The sequence below is a fragment of the Balearica regulorum genome, chromosome 2 (assembly GCF_011004875.1).
Source record: "Balearica regulorum gibbericeps isolate bBalReg1 chromosome 2, bBalReg1.pri, whole genome shotgun sequence".
NCBI lineage: Eukaryota > Metazoa > Chordata > Aves > Gruiformes > Gruidae > Balearica > Balearica regulorum.
In genome coordinates, this window is record NC_046185.1 from 11353091 (window position 1) to 11378129 (window position 25039).

Here is a 25039-nt window from a genome sequence, read left to right on the forward strand (position 1 = left end):
AACGTCTGCATCGCTATACGTAATGTGGCTAAAAAAATAAAGAATATCAAATCAATGAAGATTTTGCATACAAGCAAATGCTTTAGTATTTAAAAAATACAAATTTCACTTTACTATCCAAAGACTTCCTTTCCCCCTTAAATCTCACACATACAGGGGAAGAAAAAAATAATCCATATCCAGAGACTTGCAAATTCCCCATCCTCACACCCAAAGGCATATTAGCTCCTCTCCGCAGACAACAAACCAAGGCATCTCACATTTGCCTTGGCTCGATCCGTACTTAAGATTTGCCAGCAGCTGGTAAAATGATGAAAAGAAAATTAAAAGAAAATCCAGAAAATACCCACAGCCCTAACCAGTGTAGTTATGCTGACAAAATGCAATTGATTTAGAAATAGCTCTACGGAGGCAGTGGAGAAGGAAAACCAGAAAAAAAGCTCTTTTTTCGCTGAAGAAGCTTCTTTTTTTTTTCTAGGAGCCGGTTTCAGCTGCCCCAGCAGAAGAGCTGTACGCAGTGGCAGGGGAGCGGATAACATCACCTGCCATAGGCGACATCTGCATCGCCCAAACGTGCTCTGCTCCCACAAAACACCACCTCCTCTTTTCCTACAGGGAGGCAGCAAACGTGATTAGGCAACTGAAAAATAACCTTACACAAGGGGAAAAAAACCCAAACAAAATATAAACTCCATAGTGTGGATCATTGCTCCACCCATGCAGGAAACCCAAGGGGCAGTGAAGCTCAGAGCCAGCACCAGGAACTCTGAGCTGCCACACTCCTGGACCAGGATGCTACCTGTTTTCTCTGTAATAATGAAAAATTAATTAAGGATATTGTAAGGCAAAAAGAACAGTCTCATATCCCAACAAAACACTTTGCTCACTGAAATTTAAATCACCAGCCTTGCTTTTCTCTGTGTGGGCAAGTATAGGTGTGCATCCGTGCATTAAGTTTTCAATTTTGTATGCATCAAGCAAAGGAAATACTCAAAAATATTTTAAAACAAATACAGAGCCTAAAACAGCAGCTCATATTGGTAGTATAACATAATTAATGTCACTAATTAATCTAATCCATTAGAATAACAAGACAGCCAACATTTGGTTCCCAAGGCAGAAGCTGCCCTTTGTGGGGGGGCCAGCTCTGCCACCCACAATTTAACCCCCCAGTGACCACCGCGGTCTCTCGGCCGCATCTTTGGGGATGTACATTGCCTCTGCAAACAGCACCGGTGCTGGGGACTCGGTTCAATACTCCACCCCTGGTCCTACTGCAGCGCAAGCAAAGGGGTAGGGACAGGTGTATTTTATTAAATATTGATTTTATGTATGTCTTTTAGGGAGGGAGATCTAATCAAAACTAATTTAACGGACTAGGACGCACCACGCAGTCTGAAACTGAAAGTACAATGAGAGCTGACTGATAGAACAAAATGACAAAAATCAGATGCCCTGTAAAAATAGAGAGATGGAGCTCCTCGGGGCCTTGGGCTCAGGTAGCTGCAGGAACATGTCCAGGGAGACGGCAGCTAGTTCACTTCAGTGTATTTATGTCACCAAGCTGTGGGTGCTGGGTGGCCGTCACCGTATTAAACCCCCTTCATAAAACACTTTTGAGATTCTCAAAGAGCAGGTGTCAGTTGCAAAACGGGGGTATTTTAATGCCCCCCGTCACTGCCCAGCAGTGGCAGAGCTGCGGAGGCACAAACAGCTGCCAGCACACGGTCCTCCCCTGGCATACCCTCTCCGCCGGGAAAGCACCGGCACCCACCCTGCTGCTGCTGGCATTCGGGGGGTTTTGAGGAGGGGGAGCGGTGCCCGGCCAGCGGCAGGTTTGCAGAGCTGGGGCTCGGCTGGGAGGCGGTGGGGATAAGCCATAAAAACGAGGAGTGGGGAGACAGGGCTGCATTCTTCATGGATGAAACAGCAGAGAAAGGGTTCTTGCTGCTTCTCTGCACATTAGTCAGCACGCGGGAACAAAACAAAAAAAATAACAAAGCAAATCCATTCTGTAGTATTAGGGATTATGACTCAGAGATACTTTTTTCCCTCCCCGCTATGATTCATCCGGTGCAGCCTCACGGCTCAGATTCAGAGCAGCCCCACTGTTCTGGGCTCCCTCTGCCTGAAGTCCCACTAAATAATTGCCCTTTGTGGTCAGCGGTGAAGAATCCAGGGTTTTTTCCCTCTTTCCCTGCCAAAGCGGGGGCCGGGGGGAAATGAGCGCTGCACGCCCGGACCACGCGCCTGCACGGATGCTCAGCGCAGGCAAAGCCATCACAGCCCCGTGGGAGCCGCGTGACCGGCAGCGAGCACAGGCACGGCACAAAAAGGGAGATAAATGGGATGTTATCTACGGCGCAAGGGACGGCTGACCGTGAAGCGCTTCCCGGGAGGCGCAGGGGAAAACACCGGGAGGGGGTTTGCAACTTCAGAGCGGTGGCAGTCATTTGCTGGCACAAGAAGCATCCCATGCAGCAGCAGTGCCTGTCTGGAAAGGACCCAGTTTAGCTCCCGGGATGGGCTAGAGTTTGCTGGGAAGGAATCCAGGAGCAGGACGGTGGACCTGCGGTTTCTAGCTAGGGAGACCATCCCCTGCCTCCTCTGCACCTTCCGCATCACCGGTGACGAGGGTCACCTTGCCGCAGGGAATGAGACCTCCAGAAGCATTCCACACAGCCTGCCACCCCACTGGTGATTTTTAGAGGAAAAGGAGCTGTAGTTGGAGGACAGGCTGCTGTAGAACAAGGGGAAAAACATTATTTTGTAGACAACGTGGCCTGGGCAGCCCCATCCCGCAGCCAGGACCCCCCAGCAGAACGTGATCCAGGCTGGGCTGAACCAAACAAAAAGTCTCGTGGTCCCTCTGCATTAGGATAATAATAGCAGCAAATAAATTCCACATTTCAAACAAGGGTAAGTTATTAAACAGAGCCTCTGTAGAGCAATTAGGTGGAAAAAACAAAACAAAACAAAACAAAAAAACCCAACAAAACTATGAAGTTCTTGGACTTGAACTGATTGGCAGCAAAAGCCAGGGAGCAGGGCCTCCTTTCCCCTGATACCACCAGAGTGCCCTGCACAACCAAGGGCTCAAAGCTTGCCCAAAGGAAAACAGCAGCAAAACATGGAATACAGAAATATCTGAGAGATCTTCCTCCAGGTCCACTCCCAAAATCCGTATGTTCCCAAGTTGCCCTGCATCTGTGAGGTCCCTGCTCATGCTACCTGGCTCTTCCCAGAAAAAGCACGTAAGGGCACTCAAGCAAACTTGAGATGTCAGGTGAGAAGCACCTCACCTTCTCCAGCACGAGAGGCTGGGCAAGCAGGGCATCAATAAAACAGGGTGAAGAAGTAGCAAAGAAATTGTTTTCTTTATAGAGCTGCACGGGGAGAAGTTACAAAAGCATTAACCCTTTCAAGGCTCCTACAGGAGGGATTTTTGAGTCTGAAAGCCAGAAGCAAACATTAGTAAAGGCAGGAAGAAGAAGGAAGGAGGGAATCTCTTACGTAGATTAATTTTTTTGACTTAAGGCTATTTCTGTTTTGCACGCTCTAGAGGAAGCCACTGATTCAAAGCGCAGTTTTCACCCTTTCAACATCCCCCTTTGAAGCTGAAGTCCATACCTCCTGACCTAGCGTGGAGGCACCTCACGTTCCTCCTGTCCCCCCTCACCTCCCAGGGCCGGAGTCCGCACGAGGCAGATACACAGTTTCAGCCAAAATAATGAGTATCAACAATTAAGATTCCATCTAAATACCCTCTTCTTTAAAAAAATAGCTTTTACATTAATGATTTAAGACAACTAACTTCAAAGACTGTATTTAGTATATAGAGGTCAACTCAAGCACCACCGATGGATGCTGATGTCCTGTACTGCAGCAAGTAACCTAACAGACACACTTTCATGTTTAAAATTGCACCCTGGAAACTGTTTTTCTGCTGCGTGGAAAAAAATTGTGCTTTAATGACTTAAGGATCCAGTAAAACTAACTGGTGCAAGGGGACTCTCATCTTCTGCAGAGGGAAGCCTACCCTGTCATAACCAAATTATCAGTTAACATTGTCTTATTTTGGAATAAAACCCAGCTGCAATATTTCATCATACCACAGCACACCTAACGCCAAGATTGTTCATGCTTCCAGTTATTCTTGACAATAAAATAAGGAACATTAATCTGAGTAACATTTGCTAAAAAGAGGTCTCAAACGTACTTGGGAGTTTCTAAACCTTACTTCCTTACAGAGATTACCATGTCCCTTATGTAAGCGCTGGTGACACTGCAAGTTAGTTACCTGTCTAGAAGAAAAGACACATCACCCTTTTACAGCCACGGGTCACCTACACCAAGGGGGAAGGCAGCAGGAGGTACTGACAGAAGGACAAACTCTGATTCTGAAAGGACAAGCAGCAGCTGGGAGAAGACCCGCAGCAAACAGTGCAAGGAGGAGAGAAGGTATTTGTGAGTATGAATCACACATTTCCCTAGACAGACATCTTTCCATTAATGATGAATATAATAATTCCCCTAAATAATGCAAGGAAAACTTGTTCAATCATTTAAAGGCATCATCAATAATAAATATAGCAGCTCCAGATGCCAACCAACCTCACCGTTCCTCCCTGCTCGGGAGGAACCACTTGTTTTAGGAAAAAGGCTAAGATCGCTGTCAATTTTTAATTTTGGAAAGACAGTTCAGCATCAGAGTCAGAAGAACAAAGTACCTGAGACCAAGGAATGGAAATGCGAGCGTGCACACACCCTGCGCAGTGTAAAAGCTCTTTACACCACGGCTGCCATTCCTGCACGATAAAGCAGCAATGAAAGCACAGTTCTTGTTTCCTCAGGCTAAAGGCGCGCAAGCAGAGGTACGCACCGAGACAGCTAGGGCCAGCTAAGAGGAGAGCCCTTCCCACCGGCCAGGGGAAGGTCCCGCACCAGGGACTCACAAGGACAAGGCAGGGGCCGCACCGGAGGCAGCACATCCATCACCTGCGGCACAGCAGGCGCAAGGACAATGCCATGTAGGAGGGGTACCCAGCGGCTACGCCAGCACCAAGACCAGCATCTGGATGGGGAGGAAAAGGAGGAAATGATGCATTCTGTCTTTCAATACTGGATTTCTCAGGAATAAAGAGCAAAAGATTTAAGAGCCTTGAGCTTCCTTGCTGCAATGCAAACCCACCATGCATCCAGGAGCATCCTCTACAGCACTGGAAAATCAGGATTCCCAGCTCATCTCAACCTGGGCACCAACTCCTCTGAGCCACCCACCATCTCATCAGCACACGAGTTGCACCATCCCTGAGGTATGGACCATCTCAACAAGATGCTCTGTCATGATGAAATCATAGAATCATTTATATTGGAAAGGACCTTTAAGATCAGAGTCCAACCATTAACCTAACACTGCCAAGCCACCACTAAACCATGTCCCTAAGCACCACATCCACACGTCTTTTAAACATGTCCAGGGATGGTGACTCAACCACTTCCCTGGGCAGCCTCTTCCAGTGTTTGATAACCCTTTTGGTGAAGAAATTTTTCCTAATAACCAATCCAAACCTCCCCTGGCACAACTTGAGGCCATTTCCTCTTGTCCTACCATTTGTAACTTGGGAGAAGAGACCAACACCCACCTGGCTACAACCTCCTTTCAGGTAGTTGTAGAGTGCGATAAGGTCTCCCCTCAGCCTCCTCTTCTCCAGGCTAAACAACCCCAGTTCCCTCAGCCGCTCCTCATAAGACCTGTGCTCTAGACCCTCACAAGCTTTGTTGCCCTTCTCCGGACACACTCCAGCACCTCAATGTCCTTCTTGTAGTGAGGGGCCCAAAACTGAACACAGGACTCGAGGTGTGGCCTCACCAGTGCTGAGTACAGGGGGACGATCACTTCCCTAGTCCTGCTGGCCACACTATTTCTGATAGAAGTCAGGATGCTGTTGGCCACCTTGGCCACCTGGGCACACTGCTGGCTCATATTCAGCCGCTGTCGACCAACACGCCCAGGTCCTTTTCCACCAGGCAGCTTTCCAGCCACTTGTCCCCAAGCCTGTAGCGTTCCATGGGGTTGTTGTGACCCAAGTGCAGGACCTGGCACTTGGCCTTGTTGAACCTCACACAGTTGGCCTCAACCCATCCGTCCAGCCTGTCCAGATCCCTCTGTAGAGCCTTCCTACCCTCAAGCAGATCATCACTCCTGCCCAGCTTGGTGTCATCTGCAAAGCTACTGATGGTGCACTCGATCCCCTCGTCCAGATCATTGATAAAGATATTAAAGAGAACTGGACCCAGTACTGAGCCCTGGGGAACACCTCTTGTGACCGGTTGCCACCTAGATTTAACTCCATTCACCAAAACTCTTTGGGTCTGGCCACCCAGCCAGTTATTTACCCAGTGAAGAGTACGCCTGTCCAAGCCGTGAGCAGCCAGTTTCTCCGGGAGAATGCTGTGGGAAACGGCTTTACTAAAGTCCAGGTAGAATGCGGTGTGAAAGGCTTTACTAAAGTCCAGCTAGACAACATCCACAGCCTTTCCCTCATCCACTAAGTGGGTCACCTTGTCATAGAGGGACACCAGGTTAGTCAAGCAGGACCTACCTTTTGTGATCCCATGCTGACTGGGCCTGATCACCTGGTTGTCCTGTACATGCTGCATGATGGCACTCAAGATGATCTGCTCCATGACCTTCCCCGGCACCAAGGTCAGACTCACAGACCCAGAGGATCCTCATTCCTTGTAGATGGGCATCACACTGGCTAACGTCCAGTCAACAGGGACCTCCCCAGTTAGACAGGACTGCTGATAAATGATGGAAAGTGGCTTGGTGAGCACTTCTGCCAGCTCCCTCAGTGCCCTGGGGTGGATCCCTTCTGGCCCCATAGACTTGTGTGTGTCTAAGTGGTGCAGCAGATCTCTAACCATTTCCGCTTGGACTATGGGGGCTTCGCTCTGCTCCCCATCCCTGTCTTCCAGCTCAGGGGGCTGGGGACCCAGAGGACAACTGGTCTTACCGCTCAAGACTGAGGCAAAGGTGGCATTAACTACCTCAGCCTTTTCCTCAGCCTTTGTCACTATGTTTCCCCTCGCATCCAACAAATGATGGGAGATTCTCCTCAGCCCTCCTTTCGTTGCTAATGTATTTATAAAAACATTTTTATTGTCTTTTACAGTGGTAGCCAAATTAAGTTCTAGCTGGGCTTTGGCCCTTCTAATTTTGTCCCTGCATAACCTCACAACATTCTTGTAGTCCCCTTGAGTTGCCTTCTCCTTCTTCCAAAGGTCATAAACTCTCTTTTTTTTTCCTGAGTTCCAGCCAAAGCTCCCTGTTCAGCCAGAGCTTCTTCCCCGCTGGCCTGTCTTTGGGCACGTGGGCATGGCCAGCTCCTGTGCCTTTAAATTTCCTTCCTGAAGGATGTCCAGCCTTCCCGGAGTCCTTTGCCCTTCAGGACTGCTTCCCACGGGACTCTGCCAACCAGGCTCCTAAACAGGCCAAAGTCTGCCCTCTGGAAGTCCAAGGTAGCAGTTCTGCTGACCCTCCTCTTTACTTCTCCAAGAACTGAAAACTCTATCATTTCATGATTGCTATGCCCAAGATGATGGCCTCAACCATCACACCACCCACAAGTCCTTCTCTGTTCATGAACAAGAGGCCCAGTGGGGCACCATCCCTAGTTGGCTCCCTCACCAGCTGTGCCAGGAAGTTATCTTCCACACACTCCAGGAACCTCCTGGACTGTTTACTCTCTGCTGTATTATTTCCAGGAGACATCTGGTAAGTTGAAGTCCCCCATGAGAACAAGGGCTAGCAATCATGAGACTTCTCCCAGCTGCTTATAGAATATTTTGTGTGCTTCTCCATCCTGGCTGGGTGGTCTATAACAGACTCCCACCATGATATCTACCTTGTTGGCCTTCCCCCTGATTCTTAACCATAAACACTCAACCCTAGCGTGACCATCATGAAGCTCTAGACAGTCAAAACACTGCCTACCACACAGAGCTACCCCACCACCTCTTCTTCCTTGCCTATCCTTTCTGAAAAGTTCACAGCCATCCATTGCAGCACTCCAGTTGTGCGACTCATCCCACCACAGTTTCATGATGGCAACTATATCATAGTTTTCCTGCTGCACAATGGCTTCCAGCTCCTCCTGTTTGTTGCCCATGCTGTGTGCATTGGTGTAGATGTACTGCAGTTGGGCTCTTGATCCCACCACCTATCAGAATCCCATGGGCCACTGCTGCCATGGCAATCCCAGCCACTGAAAACAACGGTGATGGATAAACTATGGGCTGTCTAGGCTTGTCCTACTCACAGTACGGGAGAAGGGAAAGGAAAAAGGAGGTCAACACCCAAAAATCATGGGGACACTATGTTTTTAAAATGCTGGCACATTTTCCAGAAAAGCCTTTTCCTTGCAAATACAGGAGGGGTGCAGGAAGCAGGGGAATAAAGGTGCACGAAACTGGCATAAAGTAATTTTCTGGGATCCCTAAAATAAAAGGAGGGTGAGTGACCACCAGCAGGGAGGATGGAAACCCAACTGCACAGAGCAATCGCCAGCACGCAGTGTCTCGCAGCGAGGAAACCCAGACCGCTGCCTCTGCCAAATTTCTATTAGGGGTTGGGGCGGGACAAAAGGTTTGTGCCACCAAACCATGATTTGTATTGTTTCAATTTTTCTCTTTTCCCTTGGAGTCACTCTTCTGATTCAGAACCTGTACTATTTTAAGCAACTCTGCTAAAAAAAAACCCCAGCATTTAATGCCTGTTTGGGCTGCCCATAAAAATCTTTTCCACTGGAACAAAGATTTAAAACTGTGAGTCAAAATGAGTTTACAATGGGGGGTTGATTATCAAGAGGACCAGAATATCCTCTTATTAGAAAAATGTTCACCGGGCTTTCCTGAACTTTACATGGCAATATTAACGGCTCATTTAGTTGCATACAGGCAACAGCAGTTGTCTTCAACATGGGGAAAAAAAAAATACACATATTTTATAATACAGAAAGAGCCGGTACGTGTGTGTGAATGTGTGGTATGTGTATCCATACGTGCACATACATGCATGAACACATACATCCTTGTGATTATTGTCAGCAAAAGAGATATAGGAAAGAAAAACACGAAAATGCAAAAAACAAAGCTTGAAAAGGATCAAAGGACATACTCCACCCACTTGCCCCAAGTAAAACAAGCCTAATTAAGGCTTTATTATTATTATTATTTGTCTATTACGGTAGCAAGCATCATGGGGGAAAATCAGGGCCCTCTTTGTATGAGTCCTATGCAAATACTTAAGGCAGTCTGGAAGAGATCTACAGTCTACTAGACTTCAGTTAAATTGATGTAAACACTTAAGAGTACCCTGTATTAATTTTAGCTTACACCTATTTGTTTTAAAGACTTGTTTCAATTGGTACAATAATTCTATGCAGATAATTTTTTTTTTAAAAAGAGGAAGGTAGGTAGGCTAGTAGCAGCTCAGGTGGGCAGCCCAGGTCTGGGGATGCCTATCCTGGCACCATCCTTAGGAAGCATTTCCCAAGCTCTGCTTGGTTTTTTTTGGCTGGGTCAGTTCCAACAACCCCTCATCCTGCCCGTGCATGTCCCCAGGGTGAGTTCTGCCCCAACACCTTGCACCGGTGACGGCCAAGGGCATCCGTGTGCACGGTGCCACCTCCCAACCCGCCCCGCGCACAGCCGCCTGCCTGCTGCCGGGGAGAAACCCTGCCCTTGCTGACGAAGCACGGAGAGGAAAGCACGCGTAAAATGCCCTGCTCACTGTTATGCAGCAGGGTAGATTAGATTTTAAGGCAACGAGTCATCAGCTATGAGCCTACAAACTTGGCTTTGTACATGTCAGAGCAGCATCATATAATAAAGATGTCTCTCTAAATCCTGCTGACCCGGATCTGAACCAGCACCCATGAAGGAGAAGATTTGGAAGGTTTCCTAGCCCATTTTTTAGGTCCTAGAGCCAACAGCTAGTCAAAGTTTGGTCTCCTGGCAAGCAGAGAGAACATATCCAACAACTGCATCCAAACTTTAAAAAAAAAAAAAATTACCCTAGAGAACAGAGCACAGTGTAAAACTCTTATTTACAAGTTTTCTGGCTGCTCTTTATCAGGAGAATTTACTGGAAAAACTCAAAAGCAATCATCATTTCACAAGCATGTTTTGCTCAGCGCGGTTCCTGCACCCAACTTCAGACGGAGAACGTCAATAGGGTGACATGAGCCGACTGCCTCCCCAGGCAGCTGCAGCGTGCGCTCCTCTCGCCATGTCAAAAACCCACCTCTCAATTTATACGCTGTGCAATAATTATTTTGCTAATCACAGGCTGCTCTGTGCTTCTCAACCCGAATTATTATTATTAGAGCTGGCTCAGCTGCAAACGCGCTGGCTTTTCAAACACACGGCGCTGGGCTGAAGAAGGGGGGGGGGTGGGAGGTTAATCCTTTACTGGTTGCAGCGTAAGGCAGCGAATGGCATTCTGGCATGTAATTTCTTTCAATGGGAAAAATAACATCTTTCAGGAGGTTTTCCATTTTGAGTTAGCACAGAATCACCACAAAAAGCAAAAAAAAACCCACTGGGTAAGGCAACATAACACATACTATGGCTTTCTTTCAATACACCAGCTATATTTATCTCTCAACTGCAGCGTAGAAACATATTTCACTTAGAAAAACTTTTTTAGCTGCTTAAAAGAGACACTCAAGTAGCAAAGGCCACACACTTAGATATGGGGGGGGGGGGGGGGGGGGTGGGGGAGAAAAAAAAGATGTATTTGTTTAGATGCTGTAAGCTAGCTGAAATGTGCCACCTACAACTCATCACCAAGCCCTCCAGCAGGCAGGCATGACTTGGGCTCAAGCCAACCTGAGCTTGAAATGTTTTGGTAGGAAACTGCTCATATGATCTGGCTACTTCTTAGCCATCTATTTCACTTTCACCCACTTTGTTTTTTTCTGAAACATCTGCCTTTGACCAAGGCCAGAGACAGGAGGCTGGTTAAGAAAAACACGAGCATCTGCCCCAGTATAGCAAGTTTACCATACATGAGCCCAAAAATGTAGGACCAGCAGCACCGCAAGCCTCACCGTCGAACCTAAGATAACCTGCATGGTGACAGCTCTGCATTAAATAGACATGGCTTTTAAAAAACAATTTTTCCCAGCCGTTTGCTAGGTTACCTCAGCCATAACCTCATCATCCTTTCCAAGGCAAGGTCCTCTGCATCCCCAAGCCAACCAGTGTTACTCAGTGTCCCATCCTGAAGGCTGCAGCTACTACAGAAGTTCAGGTGCTACCACCGCGTGCGTTGGACTGACAGCACCAAACTTGTGAGTAGATAAACAGCCCATTCCCAGGCCAAACTAAACTAGGGAAAAAAAATCCTATTTGGGTGTGCGAAGGAAATAGGACCGGGATCGAGTGTCTTACAAACAGCAAAGCACCCTAACAATTGGCACCAAATGATCCTTCAGTGCAAGGGTCATCAGCAAGATCAGGTTATGGACATGGCCTGAAATAGCCCCTCATCCAAGGGGGGCTGAGGGACGGGGGTGGATGGCACAGGACACTTGTGAAAGCAATCTGCATTGCAGAGGGGAAAAAAACAGAAGAAAAAAAAAATGAAGAGTCATCCTGAATGAAACACGAGACTAAGTGTTCACATTTCACATAAAAGCCTCACGTATTATCATCAGCGACACGAAGGGGATGGTCTGGAGTTTGATTTCTGTTTATTCACCTTGATGACATCCCTTAATATTTTCTGCTCGGGTTACATCTTTCCAACAAAAAAACCCAAATCTTTCCATTTATCGGAAGGAAAGCCCCCTCTGCACATCCACTTGCCTAAACCATGCTCGGCAGAGCTCACCCGACCTGACCTCCGTGGAGCGCAGGCTGGGCACGTTCAGGAATTACCACCCATCGAAGAAACCAACACCGCAAACCGGAGCTGGGAAGCATCAGCTTTCCTGCACGGGAAATGCAGTGCTGACTCCTGGGATTTTTTTTGGGGGGGGGGGGGGGGAACCAGCTGAGCAAGCATAGCCACCTAACCAACTCGTTTGCTGCAAGGCTGATGCGGCCAAGAATAAAATGTCTGCTGTCACGTGATATTGAGCATGTTCTTCAGATCACCAACATCAAAGTGTTTCCCAATTTCAGATCCCTCTGTTTCTATAATCAGAAGCAATTGAAACACTCAGCTTTATCGTTCACGGGTCAACCCCTAACAGACGCTGCACTTCGCAGCGCTCACTGCTTGCACAGAAGTGGAAAGCACTGTGCAGGACATGCCCCCAACTCCATTTAAAATTCCTCCAGCTCCCAGCACTGTCCACCTGCCCTCCCCTGGCAGCATTTTCTTACGGACACAGGGATTGCTGAAGCCAAGCCATCACTGATGCATGCACAAACCTGCCCGTTCAACCGCTCACGTACCCGAAAGCCCTCTGCCATCAGGGCACAGCAGCCCTCGCAGGACCACCACAACCTGGGGCCACATCCCTCCAGAGAGCAGAAGCAGGGTTGAAACCAGGTGGAAAAGCCCTGGGCTTGCAGCAAGCCAGAGGGCTACTAAAATTAGCCATAGTAAGGTGAGAGAGGTAACAGCAGGAATGCAGAGCCAAGGCCTGCAGTGCAGATTGCAACCGCCAAGGAAGGAGCATCACCGAGCCCGGGGTGCAGGGGAGAAGCACTGTGAACATTAACCCCAATTTTATTCTTAACCATCAGATCTGAGAAACATCTACTTGACCACGCCAGCTGCAATCCAGAACATGCAAGGGAACCCAAAACTGTCAGGTTTGAGACTCCCTTAGAAGGGAAACAAGAGCAGGTCCGACTCCCTTATTCCTTTTTTTCAAGAAATAAGGGGCACAGCTGCGGCCGCCCCTTGGGCCACGAGCTCCCGGGGTGTGCAGAGATGCTAACAGGGTGCTTGGCCAACCTGCCCCGGCCTGAGAAAGGAGGAGCCACGCAGAAGAGAAATTATAAACCAATTTGGAGCAGAAACACATGGACAAGAAGGTAAAGCCAGAATAGGAAAGAAAGGGGAAAGAAGGTTAGAAAAAAAAGGGAAATATGCCTATGAAAAACACCACAGGCATAAAACTCCCAACATGAAGTGGAACAGAAAAAGAGAAGCAGAGGGAAACTAGGAGGAGGAAGCAAAGTTAGAGCTAAACAGGCAATGATGCTTTCACACATATGTTAGTGTATATATAAAATACATACAAAAGTTACTTGAATATAGATATAAACAGACATGCACAAGCAGAAAAACTGTGCCATGCTTTATCTACATTACCCTGAATAAAATCAAACACTTCACCACTGGCCACTGGCTCTGACAGGTCAGCACAGACAGTTTTCGCCTGCACGGGGACGCTTTCTGCACAATTCTTGTACCGAGCTGGCTCCCACATTTACTGCTATTCGCTTAAAACAACACAGAAGCCATGTAAGAGAATTCACACTACAGCAGCACGTTTACGGCCATCACGTCTCCATCGTGTGCACAGACAGCCACCGATCCCCAGGAGGAGTATCACTGCTATTAGTTATTGGCGTTACACATAGCACCACCAAGAGCTTGAGATACCGAATGTGTCTGTGCTGGGTGTTATATAAAAATAGAATAGAAAAGCCAGTCTCTGTCTCAGAGATCAAATGACCTAGGGTAAAACCAAGATATAGATAGAAAGCACAAGCAAATAAGGCAGGCTGACCAGAGTGGAGCAAGACATGCCAAAGGAGATACCGTCATCTCACCATACATGGCAACCCTGGATGGGCACATCTAACGATCTCGCTTTAGAGAGGAAGCCGGGAAGGGGTCAACCACAACAGAGCACAAGCAAAGACCCACCCATTCCCTGTTCTCCAAAATCCCACTTAAACCACTAATGGAGACAGTATAAAGATCCCCCATTACTGAAACAACCAGTAGTAAGTAGTAACCCACATCAGAACCACCACATCCATCAAACCACACAGAGAACAATCCCTAACTAAGGTGGCCACAATGTCCATTGTGATCTTGACTTCACGATTTCTCTTCTGACTGCTGGTCTGTTTAAATATCACATTTTGGGACACACAAAACAGATGGGGACCAAGAGTCGTACATAAATTAACATGGAATCTATGAGGCCATCCACAAGGTGATAAAGGAGGCAATGTAATTAAAAATAATAATAATTTAACATTTAAGACATGTGCTAGATAAAATAGCTTGCCTTGACCTGTTAATATGACAGGGTGTTACAAACCAGTCTTGTGTCTGCAGAAAATTCCTGGTAATTAACCCTAGTTTGAAAGGGGTGAAGAGAAGGAAGGGAGGGCAGAGTCAAGGATGTCTGGGCATATACCTCAATCTTGCTATTTCCTAGCTTTTTTTATATTCTGAAAAGGCTCAAATCACTGCAGGTAACTGGAATTACAATCAAATGTATTTTCTTCAGTGCTCAGTTTAAACACCACAGTCACCACCAGATTATTTTCAGGTACTGTAGTAAGTGATGATCTAACATCTGATACGTGTTTTTTCTCCTCTTCCTCCAACCCAGAAGAGAAGGGTCTTGTTTTGCTTGTGTGTTCCTTAACTGTCTTTTAACATTATACAAAATGTGGCTATGTATTTAGAAAAAGGGCCTTCAGTCGAACATACCTTGCACTTGGAGCAGAATACGATGAGGTTTGTGATGGTCCTTATCTCCTGGGGTTGCCCAGTCCATGTGAAACTGGACCCTCAGAGAGCAGAGCTTCGTTTCCTTGCAGAAAGCTCCTATGGTCTTTGGCAGAAAGCTTTAAGCAGTCTTTCTGCTACCTGAGGCAATACAGGGAGCACCCTAAAAAAAGAACAAAAGACCTCAAAACTTTATCTGTATTTCCAACAGAAGCCAACGTAGAAAGACATCACAAGCTGCCCATGCAGCAGTGAAGACAGGCTGCAGCTTTCTGGATTGGTTGGAGCTTCCTTCACTTGCAGGCTCCCTACAAAGCTATGTCACTGCTGTTGTCAAGCCAAGATGCAATGAATGTCAAGGCCAAGACTAGGACTCTTCCCGGGAAGATGGGGCTGCACTTCCTAATCAGCCAGAGATGACAGAAACAGCAGAAGAGCTACAGAAGAGCTTATCACCAGAAGAAATTCAAGAGCGCTGCTAACCCACTAACTCAAGTGTCCAGCTGCGGACAAGTACCATCAGCCAAGAGAACCAGCATAGCAGCAGCAGACTCTTCAACCCCTTCTGCATTGCTGGAGCTCAGAGAGCTGTTCCTCACCAATGAGCCAACAATGTTCAAGAACTCAGCTCTCTGCCAGCAGCTGGGTACAAAAAGGTTAAACAGAGCTATGGATCATCTTCATGTCATGGTCACCTAAGCCTAGGTTGCTTGGCCAGGTCATGTCCTGCAAGTCAGTGTGGGGCTCCAAGTGTGAAGACCGGTGGGAGGAGGCAATCTCATCGCTTCTCCTATGGTACCAGCCACCTCAAAGGGCTCAGACATGACTTCAAGCTCCTTCTTCCAGAGCCACCGTCACCTGCCATCATGGATGGAGGTCAGGAGCCTCTCTGGGCAGACCCGCTCCGCTGGCCAAGCCTCCAGTGAAACTGCAGCTGCATGAGCTCAGCCTTAATGCTTGCCAGCTTCTAATGGGTATTGAAATCCCTTAGTAACTTCAAACGAAATATTAATGCTATAAGCAGTATTTCATGGGTCCACAGGCTTTGTCGCACCTCAGGGAGGCCTTAAACAGATTTAGCCCAGACTTCAAGACTTTCAAGAGAGCATGGCTCCCAGGATCCCACACACCTGCCCCATCCCTGATGGTATCTCATACCTTCATGAGCTTTAGCTGCCATTCTGCTGCCACAGTGGAGATAACAGCATTTTTACCTGCTCAGCATCCAGATCTTCTAAGCACAACACGATACAGGTGTTTGTCACTATGAATATTAGCACTCCTAATATTATCAGAAGTAGGTGAAATGCATCAGCAAGACCAACTGTAAGCTCTCTCAGTCACGGTGGATCAGCACAAGTGACTGGACGTTGTTTAATCCCTCCCATACGTTCCTCTGCCTTGCTCCGAGGCAGTGTTAGCAGTTAACAGAGGGATGTACAGAACTGAAATCCTATTTATTGTAATTTGTCTCAGAAAAGTACCCAAGAAAAATACTAACAGTTATTAAAAACATCCCGCAAAATAAGGTCTATTGCTAAAAGTCTCTTTGGTCATCAAGACTTACAAGGAAGACAGGGACACCAGGTACCAACAGTGGTGTACAGGCCATACCACCATCAACATAATGTTATGCCTTATGCTAACGGACTTCTTGAGCTCTGCACAGGTTACAACCTGTCTCAAAGATAGTTATACCCAAATTACCACCTAGAAACCTGTAAATTGTACTTGACACACCTTTAAAATTATGAAATTAGTGGAAACTTGCCTTCCCCTTTTCCTCCTCCATATGAAGAACGGCCATCGACGGTGCCATGGAAGATGAAAAGCCAGTACTTGTGTTTACCCGTCACACTAAGATAGGAGCACGCTAAGATAGGAGCTAAGGAAGGTCTTATTCAGCACTTGCACTTGCAACATATAGCTACTTGGTGAGAACTTTTCAAAAGTTTTCCTCCTGTCTAGTTGTGTTGGTTGCAGCCACCAGATCTCCCCCTCAGAGACAACAGCCTACAGAAGTCACCATTGCCGTTTCTGACCATGTCAAGCAGAAGTACAGAACCTCAACCATTTCTGTGAAACTCCAAGGGTCCATCTGACATCAGGGTTCTACTGTCTTATGCTATGAACAACCATACACGTTTGCCCTGACATGTTTGCAGATTAAAGAGGCAAACAGTAGAGTGGAAGGGGAGGGAGAAGAAATGGCTTGCCAAGGGCAGAGCCCCCAAATCCTACCCATGGTTAAGCACTGGGAACCCCATCATCTCTCCAAGCCACTTGTAACAAGCAGGACTGGTGGGTCTTAATACAAACTGCCCAAGATAAGGAGAACATTTCAAAACAAACTTCTCACTGCTTCAGCGTCTTGGACTGCAAAGAGCAGCACCTTCCTTCCCCTCTGAGCCTGCTCATCTTAATCACATTTATTTACTCATCTTGTGCGTTCATGAAAGCTGGGCCTCCTTCCATCTCGTTCCACAACCAGAGGCTTGAAGCTCAGCTTTTCAATTTTTCCTCAGTTACAACAGAAATAGAGACCTGTTGGTGGGAAGAATACTCTGGGGTCTCCAGTCCAACCTTCCAGCTCATGAACAAGGATGACTATTTTCCTCTGTAACATCAAACATGCCTACTTCTTTGTTAATATTTTTATTAACAAAAATGTAAAGCTTTGCCCACCCCAACCCCACAAGCAAATTGATAAGAACGAGAGCTAGATGTAAGATACCTGTAAATCAAATGAGCCAGCAATTCACATACCAAACACGATAGTCTAAAACCCCCGACCAGCATCTCAACTGCCTGTACCACAGAACGAAGCTCTTGGCCTTTGCTCCCCCCGTGATCATTTCTGGGAAAGTATATTTCAGACTTTCCTACTCTTATGAAGGAGGAAAAAAAAATAAACAACCCATTATTATTTAAACAGGGCTGGAAACTTTACTAAATATTTCCAAAAGGATGTACGGTAGCCTTTTGTTCTGCATGCTGAATTGCAGGTCACTGCACTGACAGGTGTGACTACCTATTTACAACATCAGCTGGAGCATAAACAGGTTTTGGTACATCACATCTAGAGACTGCTACAGCATGACTATATTAATGTATAATAAACTTTATGCCTGCAACATAGCTAATATAATAATAATAATAATAATGATAGTAATAATGATGATGATGATGATGATAATAATAACAATGTTACCAAACTTCAGTATCAGCAAAGAGAGACCCATGCTAGACCTTTTTCCATGCAGAGATGTAACATAAAGGGTTCGAGCAGAGTCTGGGCTTTGGCCATCGCCCCATGTCCCACACACTCAGGCATGAGCCGCTGTTTCCGCCACGTAAACCAGCACACACAACATCACGTGTACGTCAGCGATGCATCACCGCCGGGGACAGCGATACCTGATCCAACACCAAGCTGCAACCACACGGCCCCTGGCCAAAAGCTGGCCAGGAAAAGCCACCTTTGCTAAACCTACACAGGCAGTAACGCTCCAGCCTCTTGCACCACTTGTTCCTTGCACAGCCCCTTCCACTTGTTCATTCGGGGCTCGCTCCCTACCTGGGCAGGGAGCTGCGCAAGGCAATGCAATGCATTTTATTTGGGCTGGGATTTTGCTCAGCTGACATTTTCAAGAAGAGATGGCTGCAATATGATCAAATCTAGGCCTCAAAGGCAAAGTGTTAATCAAGAGTCGCAGGTTGTTGCTTTTTTTAAAAAGAATACTCCTAAGTTAGATTTTTCTTCTCCTTTTAAGTTCCTGGCAACAGCTCCCCAACCCCAGCAGAGATTTATACAGGACCTCGTAGGACGCTGTCCCTGCAGCATCAGTGGAAAGATCAGAAGTTTCAGTTCTCCTGAATGGAAGAAAAAAGGGAGGCAAGCCATCTCTTAAATCCAGCTGTTGGGACTTCAGGAAAGGCACAAAACATCCTGAGAACAAAGGCAAGCAGTACCGAAGTAGGCAGCAGAGGGGCTGGCCCGTACTTGCTTCTGGATGACTTTGAACTTGTATGGTTCTCAAACCCGTGGAGCATATCAGCACTTTGAAATGCTCACCGGAGGAAATCCATCCAACCAAGCACGGTTACCAGGGGCAGAGGCATCGACACTATGCATGAAATGCTCATCGGAGGTTTTTCCAGCCCAACAACACTTGGATCCCCACGGGTACCAATGAAACAACCTAGGACACAGAAACATTTTCATTTCTCCTTCTCAGACTGAGGTCTCATCCATACTACATCCCTGCCAGTCCAAACACAGCAGTCCTGATACCTCACAAAAATCCCCTGACAGAGAAGAGCTTACAGCAGCACTAACATGATGGCTTCTATCAGTGCAAGAAATGAGGATGCTTCATCCACACCAAAGGCTTCACTGGCATGACATACCCCTCAAGGAGCTCAGCTCCACCGGTAAAGCTAAAGAGCAGACTGAGCATCCAACCAGCAGGTATCCAGGGAAGCTGAGCAGCACAGAAAGGGTGTTCAGAAAAAGCCAGGGAGAAGTGGACTGGACCGTACTGGATGGATGGAGGGAAGACTATGGTGGGTGGTTAGGAGGACTGGACCAGAGTTTTCCACCTTAAAATCCCTGCACTGGTCAGCTTCAGAGCCTGGGGGTTCCCAGCACAACCCACATTGTGCTGTGGGCCTCCACAAGCTGCTTCATAAACTACATGACAGGATGTGGTCTTGACTCTCCCACCCACCTCTGCCCTCCATCTGCCCCTAAGGAAGCAGCCTACAGCTCTGGGCACTGCTCTTGCTGTAGGGACCTCCTCTCCCCCAAACAGGGGAGACCCTTTTGGGACTTCCTTTAGGCTCCTCTGCCATTCATTCCTACCTTCAGGAGAGAAGCCGTGACCCATGCCTGGGGAAGCCCTCAGATTGTAGGTGAGGACCCTGGTGATGCCATCCTCTCCCCTTGGGAAGCTGTCGATGTCCTGCAGCTCTTGACCACGCACAGGTTTTAGCACCGGGTATTCCTGACCAAGGCATGCAAAAGAGGTGACAAAACTCTACCTTCTAAAACATCTCATGGCAATGACACTCTCCCATGCAAACACACAGTCCTTCCAGAGCTCTGGGCTGCTGTTTCCTGCCAGGGTGCTCTGCACACCCCATCTCAGCTCAGCCCGCTCTCCAGCAGCGCAGGTCAGCTCCCAACACCCACACAACCCAACCTCATAGTGGGGGGACATGGTCAAACCTCCTCTTTCCCATCAAGGGACTTTCTAACGAGCTGATTTGCAGGAACCTACCCAATAATCTCTACATAAAACCTCTTCTATTGCTTTTTCCAACTTAGGTTTTAAGGCATGGATGACCAAGAGAGACAATCCACCCATTCTCTTCGCAGTTTGTTCCAGTGGCTAATCGCCCTTGCCATAATTTCTAATTTTAATTGTCTAGCAGGCACTGGTTCTAGCTCTGCCTGTCACTGCTGCATTCGAGAGCCCTTTGCCGCCTGATGTACTATGCCAGCAGCAATTCACACATGGATCACTTTTCCGTCGAGGTGATGGGCGATGCAACTGCAGTATCTGCTGACAAATGTAAGACACCAACAGCAGTGAAGATACGACAACACAGGCATCAGAGCAGGTGGGACGAGCCTGTCTGGAAACGCTGGGTGACACTCAGCCAGCCCCCGATTTGCAGGACACAACTCCACATCAATATTCACATCCATACCTTGAATTCACATAAAGAACGATACCACCCAGGGATGCGTTAAAAGACATTTCCATCATATAGATCTGGGTGCCTGTAAACCATCAAGACTGCTCCATGTGCCCGGCCGGTCCCAGTGTTTGTGTCACCCTGCAGACAGGCTGCTGTCTTCAGCTGAGCAGAGCTGATGCATCAGGTAACCACCTCGCTGCTTCTCATCTGTCACCCTCGGAGCAAAGGGGAAAAAAGCACCACCAGCAAGCCCTGTCCTAAATAACCTCTGGCACTTGCCAGAGAGAGAACTGAGGACCGACTCAGGAATGCTGCATTATCGCAACACTGATAACTCCAAAAAAAGCCGTCCTCCACCGCACTGTACCAACAAGGCAAGCAAATGGCAGGCGCTGCATCTCCACGTATAAATAAACCATGTGTAGCTGCAAACGTACAGCGGCACTCACTTGCCAGGGCACTAAGCACTTTGCTACTACATAAGACAGAGTGGCTCAGGAACAGATGCAGCCATGACAAGGGAAAACGCACCCCACACACAGTGCTAAAGGGTCCAAGAGATGAATTATTTATTTCCCCCTCACTCTTCACAAATTTAGCCAGGAACTATGCAGGTGTTCAGTACTAAAAGCAGCAGCCAGCGAGGAGACAGAAAATAACACATCGTGCTTCAAAATAAGATCTGTATCACCTTACTGCAAACAGCCAAAAGCTTCCTGACCAGGTATGCATTTTCCTCTCTGCTAGTTCAGCCTGCAGCTCTGCACCCTTCTCGGCTCACAGAGCAGGACCCCAGACCACGCGGCTGTCCCCCTGGCCAGCAGCGAAAAGTCGGGCCGGCGCGCCCACCACCGCGGCCTCTCCAGCAGGAATGCACCGAGATCAGCGCAGAGGCTCCACCGACGGACCCACCTGAATTGCTTAACTGATGGATATACAGCTGCAGTGCACTGCTGCAAGCTGCACTGCGCTGCAGCATGGGTACCTGCCACCAGCCCTCACTAAATCCAGGTATCGGGAGCAAAAGATGAACCCTCAGTATTCTTGCAAGCAGCAGAAACACCTCCCAGGTCAGAAAAGGCAGCATTTCCCCTTCCCATGGCCTGCCGGTGCTATTGTCTGCATAGACCAATGGGGAAAAAATATATTTTTTTATGAAGATGTCATACTTGTAAGCTCTACCTTGCAATTCTTAGTAGAACTGCGCCAGCATAATTAACAGAAAAAACCTGAAGAAAGAGGCCTGTAGAAAAATAGTGACACTGTACCAATCCACTGAACATCTTCAGCTGAAAGGTGACAAACGAACACAAGATGCACCGATTTCTTAAAAGTATATAGATAAAATTTTTTTTTTCCCCTAGCCTTGCTCCACAGCATCAGCACTACAGGTCGCTTCCCCTGCCAGTAATTCCTCGTATAAAAGTCAGTGAAATATATACAGCCAGGAAGCATAAGCTCTCTTTGTAAAGCATTCTGATTAAAAACAGGAAGATACGGTTTGAATCTTACAAAGAATGAAGCCTAAGCTCCAAATTTAGCAGATAAAGTCCTTAATTAAACCAAACTGTAAGCTTTGGCTGGGCAGGAGCACGGAGAGAAGACCATGACTGCAGAGCTGCACAAGCACGCTGCGCCGTGGGGAGACACAACTCACCATCGCCTCTGAAAGCTGTCAGCTCCCACCAAAGTTATATTCCAAGCATGCACATTCACCCAGGGAGCCGACAGTCCATTTTAAAAACTAAAATCCGAGCACACAATTCGTTTCTGCAACAGATGGGCCTTTCAACGGCCGCAGGCCCGAGCCCTTCCTTATTTTTCGCTATTGCAGAATTGCTCTGACGTTGTGTGGACATCAACGTGCAGATGCAAAAGATGCAAAAGCCTTCAGGCCTTGCCGAGGCAGAGAGCTGGCGCTGCTCTCATCTGCGCCGTCCCCGCACAGCCCCTCTCCCACGGATGCCAGACATATAGATGCATGGTATATTTGACTCCTAACTGCACCTGTACAACTTATTACCTTAATATAACTGAAAATACACAAAGGCACGGTCTGATCGGTCAGGACTGTAACAATGCTAAGCTAGCTGTATGCCAGGCTCATGACTTAACGTTATGAGAGACGAAAGAGAGAGAGGAAAAAAAAAAATAAAGTTAGAGGTGCATTTCTAAAATGATGCAAAGTATGTATAAGATCACCTGAAACTCTCTGGGGTGTGAACAGGAATTTATCAGAGATATGCAGCACCCGACACAAAAGAGCATCTGACTGGTCCACATGCTTGGAAAATACACATATTTATTAAATAATTTGAAAAATCACAATAGAAAGGAAACTGGATGTTTCCAAGACACGACTAAATAACAGACTGTATCCTCACTTCTTACAGTTATGTCAACACTTCAGAGCTAATTTTTTTTTTAATGTCCTCATATTTTAGAGCAACATATATAAGTGCTCTTACGATAATCCAAACCAGCATAAAACTGACATTAGTGAGATTGTATTTCTGCTCCACGAAGAAATAAACACTCTCATTTCATACAGCCATAATGTGTACATAATATATTGTGCTCTTTGTATTTAGCAATAGCTACCATATTCTAGTATACCCTCAGAAAAGCTCTTTTCTTCCAAATAAACGACTTAAGGCATATTTTTGAACATATTAGTAAAAAGGAACTAGCGTGGGGTTCACAACTTAACGTGTCTGACCAGATACTTGGACAGGCAAACATGTCTAAACTTGTCAACATGAACGGGGTCGAAAGGATCTCACTGAAGGCCTCCAGCATCCTTCCGATACAATTATCGGTTCTGCTGGGATTTCTCCACACGGCATTTTAAGATGCAGCAACCAACAGTTTAACAGATCGAGACCGAAGTCCTAAAGCACCCTGTCAACGAAAACATTTCAGTATTATTGATCTATAAAAATAAAAGGCGGCCTATTAAAGTTGTACTTGAAAAATCCACTTTTTTTTTTGTTTTGGTTTGGTTTTTTTTAAGGGAAAGACGGCCTAAAAAAAAAAAAAAACAACAAACCTTTGTCAAAATTGGTCTTTGGAGCCTACAGAGAACCTTCCCTTTTCATTCCTCGGGCCCTCGTGCTACCCAGCTTAAATCAGATTGCCCATATTAACGACGGTCCGAGCAAAACACTTCAGCTCTGCAGATTAAAAGCTTAATTCACCCCGCAAACACATGCAGGCAGGAGCAGGCAGCAGCAGGCAGGAGCAGGCAGCAGCAGGCCGGTTCCGCACGCACCTCCCGCCCAGCGCACAGCGCGCATTTTCCGCGCACTTGCAAACAAACGCGCACCCCCCCACACACACACCCCCGAGCCGCGACCACCCCACGCCCCCGCCCCGAGTGTCCCGTCCCCCGTCCCCCCCCGGGCCAAGGGACGAGTGGGTGGGCAGCCATTTGCTCCTCGCCCCCCCCCCCCCCTTCGGCCGCCCCGGGTCCGGAGGAGCCGCCGGGGGGAGGGCTGCGCGGGGGATGGGCGCACCGAGCCGTGTCATTTCGGAGCCGAGCTAGACCCCGAACACCGCCGGCCCTTATCGCGGAGATTTATTTACGTCGGAACGCATCGCCTCCCCATCCGCACGGATTCGGGTTTGCAATTGCTATTTTTAGCCCACCGTCGACCCAGGGCTTAAAATAAATAAATAAATCACTGAAATTAAATGCAATTCTCCTTGCTCCCCTCCCCCCGCCCCCGCATCTGCACGAGCCCCCCGCGCCGAAGCTCCAAACTCCGCCGCGACCTGCAAGCCCCACCGGGGCGACACGAATAATAAAGCAAGGGGGTGGGGGGGAAAGAAGAGAAATAAATAAATGCGTAAATAAATAAACAAATAAATACCACACACACAAACATGCAAACAACCCCCCATACACACCCCCACCCCCCACCGCCGTCGACTGCAGCCCCGGTACTCACCGCGCCCCCCCTCCCCGGGAAGGGGTCCGGCGGTCCGGCCGCGGAGCAGAGGCCGGGGCCGGGGCCGAGGCCGGGCCGAGCAGCGCGGAGCGGAGCGGCCCGGGCCCCGCTGCCCATGTGCTCGCCGGAGCACGCGCTCGCCTCAATGGAACGTTGTGCTGGCGAGCGGCTCTGTGACGTCACCGCCCCCCGCCGCCGCCGCCGCCGCCGCCGCCGCCGGCCGCAGCCCGGGGCAGCGCGCAACTCCCGCCCCCGCGCTCCTGCCCCGCGGAGCAAACCCCCCCCGGCCCCGGCCCCGCACCGCGCCTCGGCGTACCCCAGAATTTAAAAAATAAATAAATAAGTAAATAAATAAAAATCTAATATAATGAAACCCCGCGTGCGGCGGCGGTGCTCCGCAGGTGCGGAGGCGGGGGGGGGGAGGCGGGGAGCAGCCGGCGCTGAGGCGCGCAGGGTGCGCGGGGAGGCTGCGGGGGGCCCGTTCCGTGCGGGGCAGGCACACGCCGCGGAAGAACGGGATCAGGTCCCACGCTGGCGAGTGGGAAGCGTGGGAGCCTTTGCTGCTCGTCTGCTGCTGCTTTTACCCTGGAAAGATGCCTTCGGGCCCGTTTCTCCCGCACTCCACGAGTTTGCTTGCTTACAGAAATCATCGATTTTTTTAAAA

The 25039-nt window shown here is 48.1% G+C and overlaps 1 long non-coding RNA gene across 1 annotated transcript in view; it reads right to left on the reverse strand.

Moving 5' to 3' along the window:
* The window catches only part of LOC142600304 (uncharacterized), a 45392-nt gene extending 20867 nt beyond the window's left edge, over positions 1-24525 (reverse strand). Inside the window, exon 1 of the long non-coding RNA XR_012833698.1 lies at positions 24376-24525. This is a non-coding gene — a long non-coding RNA (uncharacterized LOC142600304). The remainder of the gene's footprint in view (positions 1-24375) is intronic.
* Between the last annotated feature and the right edge of the window lie 514 nt (positions 24526-25039).